A 5,566-nucleotide genomic window follows, 5' to 3' on the forward strand; every position below is an offset into this window, starting at 1 on the left:
CGGCGGCGCGGGGCGCCACCAATCGGCGCGCGGCGCGGCCGGCCGTCCCAGAGTGCCGCGCGCGAGTGGGGCGGGGCACCGCAGCGAGGAGGCGGGGCGTCCCCCGCGCAGGCGCACGCGCACAGGGTCCCGCCTAGCTGGTCCTGGCCCGACGCGGTGCCCCGGTTCCTGTCCGGAGCGCGAACCCGGCTGCGTGCCGCTGGCGTTCTTTCGGCTGGTGTTGAGCTCCCGGCCGGGAACGCCAGTCCAGCGTGGAGTGCGTGACCCCTGATGTCCGGAGGGCTTTCCGGATCTTCGGCGTCACCGCAGCGCTGCCTCGATGGCACCGCCACGGCCGGCCTGGGCTCCAGGCCGATTTTAGAGACCGGAGGCCAGGGCTTGGCCAGAGCGGCCCCGTGCGTCCCTGCAGCGCCTGCACCCTACGGCCTGGCACGTGCTGGCCTTCGTGTCCAGTTGACACGAAGAAAATGTGAACTTAGTCCAGGCCGCAAAAATGACCCAGTGTCCCCCTCCTGGGCGGATGAGAGGCAGTTCCTCTTCTGTCTAGTCTTCCCATTAGACTACCGTACCCAGTCATGGAAGTAACCTCTTCCTGACACCGTCCAGAGCAAAGCTCCACGTCCTTAAAGGCCACCCAAAACAAACCGACACAGGCCCAAACCTTACAAGTCCTTTCCAACAACCTCTTTAAAAAAAAAAAAAAATTATTTATTTATTTTAGTTGTAGATAGACACATACTTTATTTTCATGTAGTACTGAGGATCGAACCCAGGGCCTTGCATGTGCTAGGTGAGCACTCAACCACTGAGCCACAACCGTAGCCCCCCAACAACCTCTTACCTGAGTTTCCCAGTTAGGTATTCTCCCCCGATGCAATGAGTGAGAAGACCAGATGTGACCCAGCTGCTCTCCACCTGTAGGACATTGACTGGGTCCCCCAAGCCTCTATGCTGCTCATCTACCTGCAGCAGATGAAATGCCTCCTCGCTTACAGCAGAAATACTTGGAAGTAACAACAATCAGTCTCCATATCCTTGCCTCCTACCCACTTCTCAGTCCACCCCAATCTAGTTTCTCCCCATCACTTATCCAAAAGAGGCTCTTGCTAAACTCACCAGATCTTCCCACTTGAGCTAAGTGGAACCAACCTTTTTGGTCATCATCTTACTCCCATCTCAGCAATGTCTGTCTCTTGGCCTCTCTTTCCCTTTGGTTTGTAGAATTCATCACTCTTCTATTTTTATTTCTGTTCTCTGGCTTCTCCATCTCTGTCTCCTTTACAGGCTCTTCTGTCTTGCTATTAGATGAAATTCTTTAAGTCTTGATCTGAGTCCTCATTCCATACTCTGTCCCTTAGTAATCTCATGCTCGTCTGGTTGAATTACCACCCAAATGAACATAGTTTGCTAATTTACATTTACTGCTATACCAGATCTGTGTTCATGTAAGTATCCATGTGATATCTCCTGGATGACTCAAAAGTACCTCAACCTGTCCCCAGCTGAATTCACTTTCTCTGCTCCCCCCTCTTTCCTTCAACCTATTCCCCTTCCAGAGTTGACACCACCCTCAATTCCCACTCCAGACACTTCCATAGAAGACAGATTAAAAGGTACCCCCAATGCCCCCATCTCCTAATACTCAGATTTAGTGCAGACCCCTTGCTTTGTTTGTGGTAATGTGTGATTCCTTTACACATGTTGGTAACACCACCCTGCTAGGGGGCTCAGAGGAAGCTTCTGTCCCAGCCGACCTGGTTGCAGCCTTGCAGGGGCTCAGCTGGGACTGAAAATTGGGGAGTTGGTGCATGGACTCCAGGCAGAGGGATGTGGTGCTGTGCCCTGCAGCGGTGGGTATGAATACACTCTCCATCACAGGTTCTGTCTGCTTACCTCCCAAACGCCTTGCCTTGCAGCCCACCCCCGCCAAGTCTGTGTACCAGAACAGCCTCCTTTCAGCCTTCTCCCTCACCCTCAATCCCTTCTGCTTCACTTTCTTTCCCTTGTCCCAGGACGTTTTCTCCTGCGGGGTCCTTGGCTTGTATAACAGCATCAAAAACAGACATTTATTTATTTGTTCGTTCATCCAATATTTGGTGTCAGGTGCTGAGAGTACAAGAACGAGCAGAGCAAAGCCAGGCACGATTCCTGACCTCCAGCAACTTCCATTCTGACCGAAGACTGTCATTACAGAACTAACTGCATATAAGTGTAAAATGGCAACCATGACAAAGTGGCAATGGGACAGGAGTCCAGAGGAACTGATGACCCAGCTGAAATCTGAGGGACAAAGGGAACTTACCCTGGGAAAGGGAGGACACTCCAAGCCACAAGGAATCACCAGATGGCATTCCAAAATGGCTGTCCCATCTTGCATTCCCACCAGCAATGGATAAGAGTTCTTGTTCCATATTCTCATGAGCATTTGGTGTTGTCAGTGTTCTGGATTTTGACCATTCTAATAGGTGTATAATTAATTAGCTTTTTATTAAAAAGAGATGAATCCCTAAAAGGATGAATTTTCTTCCTTCCTTCCTTCTTTCCTCATTCCCTCCCTCCCTCCTCTCTTTCTCTTTTTTCTTTTTGTACCAGGGATTGAACCTAGGGCGCTTTACCACTGAGCTACATCCCCAGCCCCTTTTATATTTTATTTTGAGACAGTCTGGCTAAGTTGCTAAGGTTGCTGAACTTGGTCTTGAACTTGAGATCCTCCTGCCTCAATTTGGGATTAGGGGTATGTGCCACTGTGCTGGGCCTGGGTGAATTTTCACAAAGTAAGTACACCTGTGTAACAAGGACCTAGATTAAAAAACAACATGCACCCCAGAAGCCACTTCTGGTTGTGACCTCCCAAGATCAGCATTCTGCCGAAGAAGAGTTTTGCTGGGGTGTGATCTTTATGGAAGTGAGACCATACAGTGTGTCTTTTCAAATCTTTTCACTCAACTTTGCATTTATGAAATTGATCTTCATTGTTAAGAGTCATAGTGCACTCCCTCTTGTTACTATGACATAAGCATTTTTTTTTGCATGTACCACTACTTATTTATCCATTCTCATTTATCTGAGTTGTGGCCAGTCAGGCAGTTACAAGTACTGCTACTAAGAACATTTGTGTAATTTGGTTGGCTCAGATCCTTATTTCTGCTAGGATATGCCCAGGGGTGGGATGATTGGATCATAAGGTATGTTTATGTTCAGCTTAATGCTCTCTATAGTATGTGTTTTTATTGTGGTAAAATATGCATAATAGAAGCTTTACCAGTCTCCAAAACCTTTCATCAGTTCTTCTTTCACTATCTGTCTCCAAAACCTTTCATCAGGTCTTTTGTTCCTTGTGCATGTGAGGCAACCACCCTACCAACTGAGCTATACATAGCCCTGTCATCTCAGATTTTAATGAAACTTCATCCTCATTAAAAGCTCACTCTCCCTCCCTGCAGCCCTATAACTTTCATTGTTTCCTCTGCTGTCTTAGGCACCTCACAAATGTGGATTCCTACACTACTTGTTCTTTTCTCCTAGCATAATGTTTTCAGGATTCATCCATGTTGTCACATGTATCAGGACTTAATTACTTTTTAATGGCTGAACGATATTCCATTGAATGGATAGACCATATTTGTTTAAACATTCATTTGTTGATGAACCCTTGACTTGTTTCCACCTTTTGGCTGTTGCTAAGAATTTTGGTGTACAAGTATCTGTTTGAATCCCTGCTTTCAAGTCTTTGGGGTATATAACCACAAGTGGAATTGCTGGGTCATATGAGGATTCCATGTGTAGTTTTTTGTAAGAACCACTGTCCTGTTTTCTACAATAACTATACGATTTTATGTTCCCACCAACAACTGATTGTTTTATTTTTGATGACTGCTGGGCACAGTGGGACCCACCTATTATCCCAGCTACTTGGAAGGCTGAGGAAGTAGGATCATGAGTTCAAAGCCAGCCTTAGCAACTTAAAGGCCTCTAAGCAAATTAGCAAGAACCTGTCTCAAAATATAAAAAATAAAAGGGCTGGTGATGTGGCTTAGTTGTTAAGTGCCCCTGGGTTCAATCCCCAGTAACAAAACAAATATGTAACAAATATATATATATATATATATATATATATATATATATATATATATATAATCATTAAAGATTATATTCATATTCATGTAAATCAATTTTTATAATTTTTATAATTAAAAATAGTTAAATTCATAAAATTCATTAAAAGTTATTAATATGGTATCTAAAAAGCCAAGTGGTACAATGTTCAGGGAAAGAAGAAAAGTCAATGCAGACTTGAATTGCCATTGTGGGAGACAATTATGTTTGGCTAGAAAAAAATGTATTCTAGCTATTGAAATGACTGAGCCTCTTGATACTGAAATCATTAGAGCAAAATTCGCCATCAATTCAGAGCTAAAGAAGTCTCCTCTTCAAAAAAATGAAAAGAAATAAATAGAAAATTCAGAAACAAGTTATTATTAATTTGAGCAAAAAAAACTAAGGAAATGAATTTTTCTTTAAAATATTTTAGTTGTAGATGGGTACAATACCTTTATTATTTATTTTTATATGGTGCTGAGGATTAAGCCCAGTGCCTCACACATGCTAGGCAAGTGCTCCACCACTGAGCCACAACCCCAGCCCCCTAAGGAAATGCCTTTGAAATTAATTTTTTGATTCTTCATTGTGGCTACTTTGTGATAATGTAAAAATGACTTGGATAGAACAGCAACTTGGTGAATGCAAGAAGCAGGTTCTGGAATATCTGTCCCACAGTGGGCAAAGATTTTCTCAACATTTATTTTAAATGTTTTAAGACGGAGTGAATTAATTGTGACTGACTCATTAATTCCATGTAATTTTTTTTTCCTTTTCATGCATACCTTTCTGCAGGAATACAACAGAATCAATTACTTGCAATTTGAAAAAGGTGTCAAAGATTGGAAAAATTAAGCAGAATTTGTGACCATGAACGCTATATTTCAGTGTGATGCTTTTATAAAATTAAAGAATCTTTCTAAAAATATTCAACTGATAGTTTAAAAAATGATGCTTTGCATTATGAAAAAGTTAGATAAACAAAAGTTCACCATTGAGGGTAGTTTAAATGTTACAAATAATAATTAACATCTTGGAAATCATAAGAAATCATTAGAAATCCAAGTGGTGCAATGTTTCCAGCCTTAGCTGATTTTATAGCTATTCATAAAAGAGGATGTCTTATTTGTATAGTAAAATTCACAACAAATGTAAAATGACTTAATTGCCTTAGAGCTGAAATACTATCAAGAAAAAAAGAAATAAATGCTTCTGATTACTTTTTTTTTGGTACCAGGGATTGAACTCAGGGGCACTCGACCACTGAGCCACATCCCCAGCCCTATTTTGTATTTTATTTACAGTCAGGGTCTCACTGAGTTGTTTAGCACCTCCCTGTTGCTGAGGCTGGCTCTGAACTCGTGATTCTCCTGCCTCCTGAGCCTCTGGGCTTACAGGCGTGCACCATGGAACCCCACCCTGATTACTTTTTGATGGTGCCCCAGGTACAGACCATGTGAACACAAGA

Source organism: Urocitellus parryii, chromosome 1 (genome assembly GCF_045843805.1).
Source record: "Urocitellus parryii isolate mUroPar1 chromosome 1, mUroPar1.hap1, whole genome shotgun sequence".
NCBI classification, from domain to species: Eukaryota; Metazoa; Chordata; class Mammalia; order Rodentia; family Sciuridae; genus Urocitellus; species Urocitellus parryii.